Here is a 17,594-nt window from a genome sequence, read left to right as displayed (position 1 = left end):
TAGAGGACAGTTTAAGCTGTTCATATTAATGGAGAATATTGATAAGTGTGGTAAAATTTTGGGTATCAATTTTTTTGAAAGTTCAGTGGACATTTTTAATCCTTTCGTCACTGTGGAAGTTGGAGTTTGATCAAAAGTTTCTGAGTGAGTTTACTTTTGTGGTAGAGGATTGGGCCGGTCATTATGGAAGATAGGTCTGAGAATATCCTGAAGAACTTGTTTGGTTATGGCAAATTTCTTCAACATATGAATGTCATTAAAGTATTTAATTTCTCCATCATAAATGAAACTCAGTTTAGCTGGATACAGGATCTGGGGTTGAAATTTATTTTGTTTTAAGAGATTAAAAGTCAATGACCACCCTCTTCTGGCTTGAAAAGTTTCAGCAGAGAGATCTGCAGTCATTCTAATATTTTTCCCTTTGTAGGTAATGGATTTCTTATGTCTGGCTGCTTTCAGAATTTTCTCCTTCATATTAACTTTAGTGAAGTTAATTGTGATATGCCTGGGGGATGTCTTATTCAGGTTGAGTTGTGCTGGGGTTCTGAAACTGTCTGCTATCTGAATTTCAGAATCTCTTGGCATGTCTGGAAAATTCTCTTTCATAATTTCATGGAGAAGGGCCTCTGTGGCTTGCAAAGCCACTTCATCACTTTCAGGGATTCCAATGAGGTGGATATTAGCCTTCTCTGCCATATCTTTCCTGGGGGTGTGGATGGGGGATGATCTATTCTGGTTATTCATGTTACCAGAGTTTTTCCACTGATTCTGCCCCATGATTATTTTATACTGTTTGGCTTTTCCTCTGGAGGTTTGTCGATGACCCGTACAGTGCTACAGCCTGAGAAACTGGGCACCTGTTTGGTGTGTTGGGGTTAAGTGGCTCTGTCTTGTTTTCAGCTGGTCTCTGTCCCACCCTTGTGAAACAGTTACTCTGGATTGAAGTCTCAACTGTGGAGAAATACCAGCTATTAAGTCACCCCGCCCCCCACAGGTAACAATTAGAAAAGGAAAATCAAACCTTCCTACAACCACATATCCAGGGCACCACTTGGATAGTCCTCGGGTGATTGGCTCAGTTCCAAAGGTCCAAATCAATTGTCTCAGTCAGCACCTGTCTGAGGTGGGAGAGTTTAAAAGGTGTCTGGCAACTAGATTGCAGGGGTCTGCTGACAACTCAAATATGACTTTCTCCAGTGCTCCATGAAGTCAGGTGGACCCACCCAGCAAATGGATTAGTCTGGGAAGGTTGATGCCTCCTTTTCCACCTTGCACCTCTGTCACACCCAGTCACTGATAACCCCCGCAGGGCTGTTACCCAGTTGCCTCCAATGAACAGATACTCCAGGGTTTTGCACCTGCCTGAATCACAAGGAAATCTATGTCTGCTCTGCCAGGCCACTGCTCTCTGCCTCTATCTGGCAGGCGGAGGTGAGGCCTGACAACCTCAGGCACTTGATGGAGGCTGGGGGGTGTTCACTCAGTTTCAGCCCCGCCCCGATTGATGTTACTGACAGAACAGAACAACTTTGCAGGAATTTGTTTCTGTCCCTGCTAAATTCCCCTGCAGAAGAAAAGCTCTTTTGAGTTCTCAGAACCTGTGCCTCAGGCTCTGTCTTTGCTTCTGCAGGTTTGTATTCGTAGCACAGTTAGGTGTCAGTTCTAGCCTCCTGCCTTCCTTGTCTATAGTCTGACGATCCCCTGAGGGCCAGGTGCGTCTTAGGTTCAGTAAAGTGGTCCTCAGGGTCAGCCCTATCCTGGGAATCTCCTGGTTCTGGCATTTTCTAGTCCCTGCGCTCCACCCAGGCTGGTACCGCTTCAGGTAAACCCTTTACTCACGGGGCCTGTGTTTCCATCGCAGATCTGTTCCATGTTGGTTGCCACCTGAGAAGATGCCTGGCCTCCTCTGGTTGCCCAGAGAGACTGGGGGTGTGACTTCGGAATATCCTGGGTGAGCCCTATTGTTGCCAGAAACGGTTGCTGCTCTGCGCCTCAGGGCACTGCCACTCTGCCGTGGTTCCCTCTCAGCCGACCGTACTCTCCTCACTCCCATGCCGCAGAATCAGCACTGACCAGCTGCAGTCCAGGCCCCATCCACACCCCTCTAGAAATCACCCAAGAATCTTGACTCCTGGGGGACATATCTCCAGACCTCAGAATGAGAGTGGAGGGGAGTGCTGGGAGCTCAGAATTGCAGGTAGAGAATATATACAGTTTTAAACAGTTTTATGCCTGGCAGGAGAAAGCCATGGCACCCTAGTAGGGGAGGTAGGTCCAGTTTTTAGAGTGTCTCTCCTGTGGAGTGTAGTGGGAGGACCTTCGAACTCTTCTCGTTTGTTTGTGGGGCACTCAGCCATTCTCATGGGGGAGGGGACTTTGTACCTTTTGTTTGTATCTTTGGGGTTGCAGCTTGCCTCAGCGGACTTGATGTGCATTCTTCAACCTTTTCTCTTGGTGCAGCTCTAATTTACCAGGTTACTTGCTAAATTTCTGTCCTTTAACTCTCCTTCTGGATGGGAGCCTCTGTGGAAAGCTGGCTTCAGTCAGCCATCTTGTCTCTGCCCCCCCCTCCCCCATTGCAATGTTTTTGATATCTATCTTGATGGTCCTAAATAAAGTCTCCTTTACCATGTTTTAAACAAGTGTCATTAATGGCACAGGTTTTTTTCCTCTCTCTCACCTCCATTCAAAGGTAGGAATTGGTCTGTCTTTCTGAATAGGAATTAAAAAGTAGTGTGATCAAATTAATTCATAACAGCTATAAATTATCGATAACAACGTTGGCTCTGTTATCAATAAGCAGCTTAAATGTTAAACATAAATGGTTTTTTTATCAATAAAATTAGCTTAACCATCATAAGCTAATTTTAATTTAAAAAAACATATTTAACCTCCAATACTTTATTAATTGGCAGAGAATTTTAGGGAGAATAATAAAATGAAGGGGCGAGGAAGATGATTTTCAACAAGTGGAGGCATGATCTCCAGATCTCCATCTGAATGGTACCCAGCTCCTTCTTCCTAATTCTCCCTAAATTGTTGGTGCTTTTCATAGGGCTCTCCATTTCTTTTTATTTTTTAGGAAAATATGTTTTAAATTGTACTATGTAATGGACATTTACTGTTCTCTTGACCAACCAACATGCACCACCTTTCCCTATTTAGGAAATTCTCTCATTGAGAATTGAAATTCTCAATTCTCTATGAGTCTTGATAAGATGAGTCAGTCAGTCCCCTAGAAAATGCCAAATTATTGCTTTTTCCTGACACATTTGCTGTTGGGCTACAGGCACATGATCCAGACCGGGTCATTCTGCCAATTGAGCCCTCAGCTTTGACTCAAGACTAAGAGGAAGAGGTGTTACTGATCTCTCCTTCTGGTAGCAAGGACAGCTGTGGTTACTCCAAGATCAAGTTTCTGGTGTGGAGATGGAGATTAGCATTTCACGCTTGATGGGACAGCTGTTGCTTTTTCACAGGCTTCAGAGTATGATTTGGAAGGTTGTTTCTGTCTGCTCAGGCACAAGCCTGGTTTTCTGCCTTCTCTATAATTCATTGAGATATCCACTACCTGCTTAAAACAGCCAGAATTGATTGCTGTTGCTTGCAATTAAGCACCTCAGCTGCAGGTAGAGAGTGGAGAAGCTCAGATAATCACTACCATTCTGGTTGCTTCCCTCAGAGACAGCACTGTGGAGGCACAGAGAGACTGAGCTTGTCAACAGGAGCAGAAAATAAGGGAAAGGAAAGCAGAGGAAACAGGTGAAGGGGAGATTAGTGGCCTTGAAGCAGCGACTGCAAGTGGGGATCGTTTTCCAATCCAGATTTCTGGGTGACTGGCACCATCCCCTACAGCCCCTCTGGGTTGGTCCTGAGTCTGGCCTGAACTCTGCAAGAGCTGCCCTCGCAACCACAGGGCGCAGAGGGAAATGACGGCAGCTGGTGCTGTCCAGAGCAGCTGTGAGCACCAAGGTTGGCCAGATGAAGCTGTCCTAGGGGAAGAAGACCCACTTGGGGCTTCTCTGGGCCTGGCTGGTGACCAGGTGAGTTGGTGGGTTAGAATGGGGGAGTGTGGGGCTGTGGTGAGAAGGTAAGGGGTGGGACCAGTGGGTGGCTTTGGATTCGAGAGGCAATTGAACACAGCCACACTTTAGTGGGTCCAGGAGGGGTATGGGGATCACCATAACCCTGGGACTGGGGATACATGCATCAGCTCAGCTAGGTGTGGCTTCCAAGGATGCAACAAGTTGGCCTGCTGTGTGGCTGGCTCAGGCTCCACCCACCAAGCATGGGTGGCTGTGTCTGAATTTGTTCCCCAGTGACAGATTGGAACAGCTCTATCCCCAGAGGCACCTCCTTCTGGATTCTGGGTCCTGTTCAGATCTTTGGATTTTGTCCCTGCCCTGGTCCAAAGTCCCAGGCACCCTCTGCAGAGGGCAGCTCTCTGGCCCTGAGAGTGCAACATCTCCACTGGCATGTGATACCACCCCCAGAACTTCAGTGACAGACCTGGCTCACAAGGCCCACCCCAGAGCTTCAGCTCCCAAAGTTTCAAAGCAGAGCTGGAAGTCTGCTGAGCACTGGATAGAGCCAGGCTAAACAAAGGGAGTGGATCTCCTCGTTCAGCAACCACTATTACTACTGATAGGAGAGCACCACCTAGCATCTTTTTCCTATTTGAACTTAACAAGACACAACTCATCTACCCTCTAAAAGGAGGAGGTCTTTTTTTCTTCCCTTTTTAAAGTACCCCTTTTTTCCCCCCAGGGCATTAAAGAGGTTTCTATTACATACAGTTAAAATTTTATTTTTTAAATTATTATTATTATTGTTTTCTTTTTTCCAGGGCATCAAAAAGGACTTTAGTAGGTATAACCATAATTTTAATTTTTTCTTTCTGTTTTCCATGGTATCAGAAGATTTTATTAAATACAGTTAAAACTTTGTTACATCTTTCTTTCTTTTTTCCTTTCTTTTTTCCAGGGCACCAAAGAGGACTTCAATAGGTAGAGTTACAAATTTTCTTTCTTCCTTTTATTTTTTCCTCTGTGTTTACTATACATTGTGGTCAACTTAATCATATAGCCTAGAGTTAAATAGGAAAGAAAAAGAAACCACACCAGAAACCACGAGAAAAACCCAGGCAACATAAAAAATCAGAACAGAGGGCGGCGCCTGTGGCTCAAAAGGGTAGGCGCTGGCCCCATATGCTGGAGGTGACAGGTTCAAACCAAGCCCCAGCCCCCAAAAAAAAAAATAAGAACAGGTCATCTCCCCCAGGAGATCACAGTGGAGCTACTGCAAAAAATTCTAACCCATAAAGAAATTATTGAAATAACAAAGGGAATTTAGAATATGGGTGGCAAATATGAATGGAATTGAAGAAAATGTTGAAAACCAGCAAAAGGAAGTCCAAGAAGTCTCTGAAGAAAATTAACAAAATTAAAGACAAAAATCACCATCTGGACAAAATTAGGAAGGATATAATGGAGCTTAAATAACTGAAAGAGGCATTTATGGAGTTTCAAAAGACAGCAGAGAGATTAAAACATGGAAAAGAAAGAATGTCAGAACTTGAAGAAGGCTCTTAAGCTAGCCCAGTCACTTAAAGAGGCTAAAAAGAAGAGAGCAAAAGCAGAGAAATCTCTTAAGGGATTTAGATGGAACAATGAAAAGCATACAAATAATTATAGGTATCCCTGAAAGTGAAAAAGATAGTCCCAAGGACATGGAGGCTCAGTTGCAGATATTATAGTTGAAAATTTCCTAGAGACCCAGACACACAGTTACTAGATGGATATTAAACTCTAGGATGACTTAATTCAAATAGAGTCTCTCCTAGACACATTGTAATCAACCTGGCCAAAGTCAGAATGAAAGAAAAAATTCTATAAGGAGCCAGGTGTAAGCAGCATCTGACTTACAAGAGTAAACCCATCAGGTTAACATCTGATTTCTCAGTGGAAACCTTACAAGCCAGAAGGGGGTAGGCTCCTATCTTCAATCTTCTCAAACAGAAAAACTGCCAATTCAGGATTTTGTGTCTTCATGTTCAGTGGAGAAATCAAATCTTTTCCTGATAAGCAAACTTTGAGGAAGGTTGTCACTACTAGATCTCCCCTGAAGGAAGTACTCAGATGCATACTATACACAGACCGACACAGTGGGCTCCTAGGAAAGTAATACTATCTAGAAACTAAAGGACAAAACTTAGCAACCACAATGGCCCAAGTGATATGACAAAACATCAAAATCCCACACATCAGCAAGAAGAGAAACCCACCCTCCTTATCAATTCTTTCAATAAATGTAAATGGGTTGAACTGAAGAGACAATGTTTGGCTGATTGGATATAAAAAGTACAAGCCAAGTATGTGCTGTCTTCAGAAAATGCATCTAATTCCCAAGGACATATCAAGAATCAAGGTGAAAGGTTGGAAAACTATTTCATGCAAATGGAAATGAAAAGAAAGCAGTAGTTACCATTTTCATTACAGATAGCATTGATTTTAAAGCAACAGAAATAAACAAGAACAAAGATGGTCATTGTCCATCTTTGGCCAATGAAGCAATTAATCAAAAAGATGTGTCAATCCTAAATATATATGTACCCAACTTAGGTCCTTCTAGATTTATAAAGCAAATTCTACTTTAAGAAAAAAAAAGTAAACAACACTAATGGCTGGGAACTTCAACACCCCCAACAGAACTGGACAGATCCTCAAAACAGAATTAAACAAAGAAATACTGGACTTAAATATGACACTAGAACAGATAGGCTTAACAGACATCTACAGAACATTTCACCCAAATATCAATGAATATATGTTCTTGTCATCAGCTTATGGATCATTCTCTAAGATAAATCATATTCTAGGTGACAAAACAAGCCTCAACAAATTCATAAAATAGAAATTATACAATATATCTTTACAGACCACAAAGGAATAAAAGTAGAAATCAATCCAATAGAAAAATTCATCCCCACATAATGTTATGTAAACTAAACAACTTATTCCTGACTGATAGCTGAGTCAAGGAGGAGATAAATATGGAAATAAATTGATTCCTTAAATAAAATGATAATGAGGCCACAATATATCAAACCCTGTGGGATACTGCAAAAGTAGTCCTGAGAGGGAAATTCATTGCCTTCAACACTCACACTCATACCCAGAAATAAAACACACACACAAATCAACATTCTAATGAATCATCTCAAGGAACTGGAAAAGGAAGAGCAATCTAATCTCACACCCAGCAGAAGAAAAAAAATAACCCAAATCAGATCAGAACTAAGTGAAATCAAGAAGAAAGGAACTATTCAGAAGATTAACAAAGCAAAAAGTTGGGTCTTTGAAAAGATAAACGAGATTGATAAGCCTTTGGCCAGATTAACCAGGAACAAAAAATTAAGATTTCTAATAAGCTCAGTAAGAAAAGAAAAAGGAGCTATATCAATGGATACACAGACATACAAATTATCTTTACTGACTACTGCAAAAATCTCTATACCTATAAATTTGAAAATGTAGAGGAAATAGAAAAATTCCTGGAATCATACTTCCTCCATAGTCTCAGCCAGGAAGAAACAGAACTCCTGAACAGACAAATATTAAGCACCAATATTGAAATAACAATGAAAAATCTTCTAACAAAAAAAGTCCTGGACCAGATGGTTTCACACCAAAATTCTACCAAATCTTCCAGGAAGAGTTTGTACCTGTATTGCAGAATCTATTCCACAACATTGAGGAGGAAGGAATCCTCTCCCAACTTCTCTATGAAACAATTATCACCCTGTTCCAAAGCCAGGAAAGGACACACCAAAAAAAGAAAACTACAGACCAATATCTTCAATGAATATAGACTCAAAAATACTCAATAAGGTGACGCCTGTGGCTCAAAGGAGTAGGGTGCCGGCCCCATATGCCGGAGGTGGTGGGTTCAAACCCAGCCCTGGCCAAAAACTGTAAAAAAAAAAAAAAAAAAAAAGGCAACTCAGTTATACGCAAAAAAATAAGTACATAATAATCAAAACCAGGTGGGCTTCATTCCAGGGATGCAAGTCTGGTTCAACATACACAAATCTATGAACATGATTTACCACATAACAGGAATAAAAAGGAAGACCATATGATTCTCTCAATAGAGGCAGAAAAAGCATTTGACAAAATTTAGCATCCTTTTTTGATAAGAACATTTAAGAAAATTGGCATAGATGGAACATTCCTTAAATTAATAGAAGCCATCTACAACAAACCCACAGCCAACATCATTTTGAATGGAGAAAAACTGAAACCATTCTGTCTTAAAACCAGAACTGGACAAGCATGTCCACTATTGCCACTACTACTTCAGTGCTAGAAGTCCTAGCCAAAACAATCAGGAGAATGATATCATGAGTAGTCAAATGGGAACAGAGGTAGTTGAACTATTGTTTTTCACTGATGATAGGATCTTATACCTAGAAAACCCCAAAGACTCAACAAAGAGACTCCTAGAATTGAAAAAGAAATACATCAGTGACTCAGGATATAAAATCAGTGTACACAAATCAGTGGCCTTCATATACGCCAATAATAGTCCAGCTGAGAGTCAAATCAAGGATACAATTCCCTTCATGGTAGTATCAAGGAACATGAAATACCTTGGAATATATTTAACAAAGGAGGTAAAGAATATCTACAGAGAGAACTATCAAACAGGATGTTGGGCAGGATGTTAACTAATATCGAAGAATATACCATGCTCATGGCTCAGAAGAATCAACATTGTTAAAATATCTATACTTTTATATAGTGATCTACAGATCTATACTTTATAGATCACTTATATAGTGATCTACACTTTATATAAAGCGATCTACAGATTCAATGCAATTCCCATTAAATACCAATGTCATATTTTGCAGATCTTAAAAAAATAATTCTACACTTTGTATGAAATCAGAAAAAACCCTGAATAGCCAAGGCAATTCTACAAAATAAGAACAAATCTGGAGGCATCTCTTTTCCAGACTTTGGGCCATTCTACAAGTTCACAGTGATCAAAAGGTGATGGAATTGGCATAGAAATAGAGACATTGACTTATGGAACAAAACAGAGAATCTGGAGATGAAACCAGCATCATACTGCCATCTGATCTTTGACAAAGCATACAAAAGTATACACTGAGGAAAAGAATCCCTATTCAATAACTGGTGCTGGGAGAACTGGTGAGCCACATGTAAAAGACTGAAAAAGGAACCACACCTCCCACTATTCAAAAAAAATCAACTCATGATGGATAAAAGATTTAAACATAAGACATGAAACTACAAAAACTCTAGAAAAAAAATGAGGGAAAAACTCTTAATGATAACAGCCTAGCAAAAGAATTTATGAAGAAGACCCCAAAGGCAATCACAGCAACAACAAAATAAGTAAATGGTATTTGATCAAGTTAAAAGTTTTTGCACAGCTAAAGACATAATCAACAAAGCAAAGAAACCTACAGAATAGGAGAAGATATTTGCATGCTACACATCTGACAAAGGGGTGATAACTGGAATCTACAAAGAACTTAAGCAAATCAAGAAGAAAAGATCAAACAACCCTGTTAAAAACTGGAGACATGAATAGGAACTTTTCTTATGATGATAGACTAATGGCCAACAAACACATGAGAAAATGCTCCTTACAGAAATGCAAATAAGAACCACATTGTAATATCACTTAACCCCAATGAGAATAACCCACACCATAGGGTCCCAAAGCAACAGATGCTGGTGTGGATGCAGAGAAAAAGGAACACTCATACACTGTTGGTGGAAGTGCAAACTAGTACAACCCCTCTGGAAACTACTGTGGAGATACCTCAAAGAGTTAAACATAGATTTGCCATTTGATCCTTCAATCCCATTAGTGCTTATTTACCCAAAAGAACAAAAAACATTTTATCCTAAAGACATTTGTCCTCAAATATTTATAGCAGCACAATCACAAAGTTGTAGAAACAACCCAAATGCCCTTCAATACATGGATTGATTAATAAATTGTGGTGTATGTATACCATGGAACATTATCAGCTATAAAATGGAGATTTTATAATAAACTAGAAAGAACTGGAGACCATTCTCCTAAGGAAAGTGTCACAAGAATGGAAAAACAAACACCACAGGTACTCAGTACTAAATTGGAACAAGTAGATTAACACCTTCATGCTCACATAAAAAATTTGAAGAAACTCAAGTAGGGGAGAGGGATCGAAGGGGATGGGTAAATTCCCACCCTATGGGTACATTGCATGGGTATATTGCACACTTCCTGGGTGGGCACACTTACAACTTGGACTTTACAAGAGCAAACTACAAGTTCTGACAATTAAGTTCACTAACTCATCCTAGAAGTGCTACCATACCTCATTGCTGAAAATCACTCTGGTCACCTAGGAGTATCCCCCTTGGGAAGCTATGTACCTTTGCCAGCATCTAGTCCACCCTTCAAAGCAATTTTGGAATTCTTTTTCTGTCCCCATCAGAGCTGTCATAACCTAATTTTATGTACCCCCATATTAATCTGAAATTTAAAAGAGCCTAGGCTGATGAATTTTCCTCCTTATTTTCAAAACAAAGGATATTGAATTTCGAAAATTTTAGAAAATATAGATAGGAAAAAGGAAAAAAAAAAAAAAACTTCATCCCAGACCTAGAGGTTACTACTATTAATGCTTTGGTGTATGTTTTCTAATACATTGATTGTCCGTATCTGTTTCCAGGAAGACTATCCTGCAGAAGATTAAAGGGGAATGAGGGGTTTAGGGCCCACTTCCTTCTTTGTCCAGGAAATCCAATAAATAGGCTTCCAATTTTTGTTTTAAGAACCTGGGGTAAAAAAAAAAAAAAATGCTTAATTGAATTGGATGTGGGCAAGAAGGGAGGAATGGAAGAGTTTGCTTTTAACCCTTGTAGCTAATTTAAGGATCATCTATAAAAGTGCAAACTCTCTATAATACAGGTTGCAATTTCCCCCCTGATTTTGTCACTCGTCATTTAACTAATTCTTTTCTCTTATTTAGAAATTTGTACCCAGTCAAATTTATCAGTTTGTGGTTTCTGACATTGGTGTCACACCTTAAATATTTTCAATATATTTTATCTAGTATTTGTATGATATTGTTTATATTTAAATAATCCATTTGGAATTTGTTTTATGTCAGGGTGTCAGGTATAGATTCAGTTTATTGTCTAAATTGTTGTATAGGTTTTCTGATTAATTCAATTATCTTTTGTTTTTTTTTTTTTTTTTTTTGTAGAGAGAGAGTCTCACTTTATGGCCCTCGGTAGAGTGCCGTGGCCTCACACAGCTCACAGCAACCTCCAACTCCTGGGCTTAAGCGATTCTCTTGCCTCAGCCTCCTGAGTAGCTGGGACTATAGGCACCCGCCACAACGCCCGGCTATTTTTTGGTTGCAGTTTGGCCGGGGTTGGGTTTGAACCCGCCACCCTCGGTATATGGGGCCGGCGCCTTAGCGACTGAGCCACAGGCGCCACCCTATCTTTTGTTTTTAATTCAATGATCTTTGTTTTTACCATTGATTTGTAAGGCCACCTTGAGGATGTATTAAATGCTGGGGCTATTTTTGGTCCTTCATTCTGTTCCATTGGTCTACCTATTTTTTGCTTCCACTTCAAAACTGCATATTCTCTCAAGTTCCAAATATTTCTGCAATTTCTCTTGGAAAAATAAAAGACAATCTTGGATGAATAGGCAGGGATTGGGGAAGCCTGTCAGTTGAGGATTGCCGTTATGAAAAACTCTATTCTTTAATGTGGTCAGGGAATGGAATGTTCTGGTTAACACAGAATTCTGTTTAATAACAACTGTCTTGGAGAACTTACTTGCCTTTGAGAAATCACTAGGTCTGTTAGGACCTTGTAATACCTCAGGATTGTTGACAACATCACAAACACCGATTATCATTATGCTGTACATGTTCTGATGTGCTCATTAACAAAGCCAGGGCAGAATACCGGACACAATGGAGCTAGCTGACAGTCTTTTTCTTCTTGCTGGGGAGTGAAGTGAGTGTGGGAGCCACTGGAGACATATGGGAAGCCCACCAGTTTGCCATGTGGATTACTACATCCTGGTGTATACACTTTGTAAGTTAGAACTCCTGCAGAATGATGACTAACTCAGTGATAAACGATTGGTCAATAACTCACAGAGCCATTTCCCAGGCAAGTGGGAAAGTGAATACTGGGTCTTATCAGCACAGACTCATACTCAGACTTATGAAGTGGGAATTCCTCAGTTATAGAAATGGGCTCAAGTTCTGGGAAGCCAAAAATTAAGCAAAACAAATATCTACAAAATTCTTCCCCTTTGGTGTGCAATACCATAAAACCCTGCTGCAATCCCTAAAATCCAAATCCAAGATACGGGGTTTCATTATTGTGAAATAAATAACCAGGTGGGAAGGCACAGCTGGATAGATGGCAGCACAGCTAGATAGATCCACTGCAGGATCCAATTTTGTCCAGGTCCCAAGTGCTATATAGTGTCATTTGGGGCAGCTGTGAACTCCAGGTTAAATATTGAGAGAATGACTCTGGATTCGGCATGGGGAAGAGAGTCCAGAATAGTTGCAGTGATTCTAAAACCCTCCCACTGGAGGGTCCTGCGGAGTTGGCGTGTGCGGTCCGTCTGCTTGGTTCTTCCAGGGAGTTGGAGATAAAGCTGAGACGTGCGTTGTGAGCTTCGGCAGCTCCCCGTGAGTCAGAGGGCCCATCAGCGTAAAAGTACTAGACACAGCCAAAGAGTAGTAACTTCTGAAGATCAAGGCCAAGAGAGGACAGAAATTCTGAATCCTAAAGCAAAAATGGCTAACAAAGAAAATGTCAATCGACTTCCAGGGAGCAAAAATAATACAATTGTGGGGAAGAAGTATATTCCTTTAAAAGCTTCTAATGAATTAACCAATTCAACTGTAATAATTGACACACATAAATGTGAGGATAATAATAAAATTCTGTGGTTGTTACCAAATGATGATAATCTCCAAAGTCAACGTATTACACTAAGCCAGGTATTTCACCTTAAAAACAATAGTAAAAAGAAACAGAAAACAGAAAAACCAAAGCAAGGTGCTAATATGCCCAAGAAACTTGTACTCAGATCTTATCGTGGCCAAATTGTTCAGTCTAAGGTTAATTCATTTAGAAAACCTCTACAAGTCAAAGATGAGAGTTCTGTGGCAACAAAGAAACTTTCAAGTATTCCTAAAGCCACAAAGCCTCAGCCTATAAACAGCAGTGTAACAGTGAAAAGTGATAGAGGCTCAAATATTACTGTTCCCACTAAGTCTGTGAGCACTACATCTCAGAACACACAACTGTGCGACCCCCTATTAGAAGTCACCATGATAATACCCAGGACACCAGGAGACAAGCCATCATTAGAACCTCTGGCAACATTACAACCCGGAAAGCACCTTGCGAAAAAGAATTATTACAGTCAAAACCAATTTTGTCTAATATCAAAACCAGTTCTTCTCAGGACATTAAAAGAAACGGGGCACTGTCAAGAAACACAGCATCTGAAACTATAGACAGACCTGCTTTCTCTTCTAATTCCAAACTGATAGAAAAGCCAAAATCACTCACCAGCAAAGATATACTACAGCAAATGCAACTGTTGATAACAGATCATCTCGACCCAAAGAAACATCAGAAGAGAGAAAAGCTCGTCTGAGTGAGTGGAAAGCTGGCAAAGGAAGAGTGCTGAAAAGGCCCCTAATGCAGTGGTTACTCACCACTGCGAGCCTGAAGGACAAAATGAAAAGCCAGTTGGATCTTTCTGGACCACCATGGTAGAAGAAGATGAACAAAGATTATTTACCGATAAAGTAAACAGCACATTTTCTGAATGCCTCAACCTGATTGATAAGGGATGTCCAAAAGAAGAAATACTGGTCACACTGAATGACCTGATTACAAAAATTCCAGATGCCACGAAACTTGTTAAATATTGGATATGTCTTGCACGCATCGAACCAATCACAAGTCCTATTGAAAATATTATTGCAATCTATGAGAAGGCCGTTCTGGCAGGGGCTCAGCCTATTGAAGAGCTGCAATTGTAGATATTCTAACAATGAAGAGTCAAGAAAAAGTTAAACTCGGAGAAAATATTGAGGCTTGTGCAACCAAGCAACAAATTCAAGAAATCAATTGTGGAGATACAGAGCCAGGAAAACCAGAGACGGAGAAAGAACATCATAGAAATGTGATATTTCAAGATTGTCAAGAAGGGCAAGATGACAATACAAAAGAGCCAGCTGATAATGTTAAAACCCCCAGTGTAGAAGCTAGGGCACGTTGCTTAATTAAATATATTGTATCTAATACACCAAACTTACAAAGTGGAAAAAAGGTGCAATTTGACAAAACAGATTTAATATTTAAAGAGCTGAAATTTTTTTTTCTTTTTTTTTTTTTAATTAAATCATAGCTGTGTACATTGATATGATCATGGGGCATCATTCACTAGCTTCACAGACCATTTAAAGAGCTGAAATTTTTAACACCCGTGAGACATTCTCGGCGTCTTCAAGAAAAAGCTTCTAAATTGCCAGATATGTTAAAAGACTGTTATCCATGTATATCTTCGTTGGAACAATTAACAGCGTTGGAAAGTGAAACTGATGCTTTTGTTTGCCGCCCTAACGTAGCACTGTGTGGGATGTACTCCGAGACTGAAACAACAGAAGAAAAATAAAGGTCTGATAAGAAATAGGGTTTTATTATTCCTAGAAAAGGAATGTTTTGTGTAGCTTTGTATATCCGTAATATCAGGAGTTGACCAAGTACCTATGTATCCTAAGCATTCTGGCAGTGAGCTCCCTTACCAACAGTCACGTTATAAGAGTTTTTACAACCCAGACTGCTGTGCCTGTTGTATCATGAATGATATGAGTCTGTGTCTGTGGTCTCTCTGCCGCTTTAGATTGTACCTGCGGCCACTAAGAAGGATGGTTTACTATGGATCCCATTTCTAGGTGAAGCTACTTTGTATAAGAAGGAAAACATGCTAAGTTTAGTGGATATTCAAAATATTAATCCAAGTTGGTTTTTGTAACTTGACTAGATAAAATGCTAAAATTTTAACTTTAGAGAAAACATCACTGTTAAATTGTGTCCCCTAAAACGTGATAGTTATATAGTAACATTTTTCTTCTCCCCATTCACAAATGCCACCAAGTAATATTGCTTTTTAAGGTTCCAAACTAATATTTAAGTGGCATATTTCCTCTATCAACTCTATAATTTCAAATAAGTGAATTTTTAATCATAAGAGATTATTTTAGAAACTAGGTATATAATATGCACGTGCTTGAACACATATTTGGTCTCATTTATGTTTATTCCATGTGCATAATATCTCTGCACTGTTGTCTTATGTTCTAGACAGTAGGATTGTTATTCTTATTAACTGTGTGCCTAACATGCATACAATAAAAAATCTGATTTTTATAAGTGATTTCCCAAATATGTGATATTTACTTTAATAAATATTTTATGAAATGCAGCTGAACCACAGTGAATGAATTTGAGCTTTGCTTTTGAAATACGTTGTAGTGAGATTTGACTTGGGGGTTTTGACACATGAATTGAGTATGTGCAACTTAACTTTTTTTCACTTTAACAGAAACAACTATGTTCTTTAGTTTGTTTTTCATACTTTGTATGATGAATGACCCAAAAGATGTTGTTTTAAAATAAAGTTCAAGATGTCATGCAAAAAATAAATAAATAAAATAAAACCCTCCCACTTAGTTCCATAGCCCTGTCCTGATCCAGGGAAAATACCAGGGATGCAGGGGTGTGCCCTCCATCATTCATCTTTCTCATGCAGGGTCACCTACTTTTTCCTTGCTTTTCTTCATCTTCCCTTCATATTTTTCAGTCTTGCTGCAGAAGCAGGTTAAAATTAGCCTGCCCACATTTGAGAATAGGGGTTGAACAGAGGACAGAGGCAATGCTAACTGTGTTACATAGAAGTTGGTAGTTTGAGGACGGATTTTACCATATCAGCATTTCCTCTTTCTACATTTATGTTTCAAAATCAAAATACAATAAAACAAAAATCCTTCTCTCTTAACCCTCACATAAGAAAAAATGAATTAATCTATTTCCTTAAGGGAGACAACCCAATGTTTCCTAACAGATGTGAGCAGTTCTAAGTCCGCCTATAGGGTCTCTGGGGCTGTCCAACCCTCCTCAAATTCTGTCACACTCATTCTCAAAATTCTGTGATCTGAACTAAAGACTAAACTGTAAAGTCAACTACTCCAAGAGTGGAGGATATGACAGGCAGCACAAGAAAATTTGTTAAAACTCACCAATATATACAAACAATGGAAGAAAATATGGGTAGCTGCTCTAACACCTAGCCATAGATTTTGCAACTGGACCGAAGGCCAGAACTGATATCTGTCACTTTTCTTTTCTGCCATATTTAATATTTACTTTGCTATTAGCTAGAACCTCAACTGGATTATTTAGCCAGAAAAGGTGACCCCAACATTCATTTATGAGCTATCTGAGCCATTATGGACACTTTCTCTATAAAACTGCCTTGCCAATGGTGTGCTAGAGCCATCTTGTACTAGCTTGTGAGAGTAGGTTAGTAAATTTTCAACAGTGTTGTGGCCATTTGTTAAAAACGGCTTATAGTTAAATTTTATTAAACACAAATATAATAAATACCCTAAACTCACCACTTTCTAATCATTTTACCATTTATCCTTTTGAAATTATTTATGTCTTTTTATATGTGTGGTAGAAATACCATACAATAGAGTGCTACTGTGTGTCTTATCTCAATTGCATGTTCAGTAAAGCCATGTTGATAGCTTGAAATTGGCTATAGTGAGATTTTTACATCAAGGAAATTAGCAGACACTACAATTCAGTACCACAGAGTTATGGTTTCCATTCATCCTATCACTGCACATCAAAGTGCCAGAAGTCCCAGTGGACTCCAAGGTTCTGTCTTTACTCCTCTCCCCCTGCATCATGTAGTGGTTATGTTACAACCACAGTAGTATCAGGAGCTCAGAGGACCATGTTTTTGAAATGGCTATTCTTTGAATCCATTGTGTCTGTTAAATGGAAATGTTACCTTGGCACTTATCCCCAGGGCCACATCAGAAGAATGAGGAGAAATGGTTTGAAGGGAAGGAAAGAGGTTGTTTTTTTTTTTTTTTTTTTTGAGACAGAGTCTCCCTATGTCACCCACAGTGGAGTGCTATGGCGTCATAGCTCACAGTAACCTCAAACTCTGGGGCTCAAGTGATTCTCTTGCCTCAGCTTCCCATGTAGCTGGGACTACAGGTGCCCACACAACGCCCGGCTATTTTTTTGTTGCACTTGTCATTGTTGTTTAGCTGGCCTGGATGTATGTGGCTGGCACCGTAAACACTGTGCTACGGGCACCGAGCTGGAAAGGGAGGTTTATTAATTTGCCACCAAATGAGGGGAGATGGAGACTCCTGTCCCAAAGTGCCACTGTCCTAACCACAAGCAGAAATGCAGAGCTTTTAAAGG

At 39.7% G+C, this 17,594-nt stretch overlaps 1 pseudogene; it reads left to right on the top strand.

The window, feature by feature from the left end:
• The first annotated feature begins 12,606 nt into the window (after positions 1 to 12,606).
• LOC128588714 (cytoskeleton-associated protein 2-like) lies at positions 12,607 to 15,685 on the top strand (annotated as a pseudogene).
• The last annotated feature ends 1,909 nt before the right edge of the window (positions 15,686 to 17,594 follow it).

The sequence above is a fragment of the Nycticebus coucang genome, chromosome 6, assembly GCF_027406575.1.
Source record: "Nycticebus coucang isolate mNycCou1 chromosome 6, mNycCou1.pri, whole genome shotgun sequence".
Lineage (NCBI taxonomy): Eukaryota > Metazoa > Chordata > Mammalia > Primates > Lorisidae > Nycticebus > Nycticebus coucang.
Note: the sequence above shows the minus strand (reverse complement) of the source record. Positions and strands in the feature narration are given on the sequence as shown.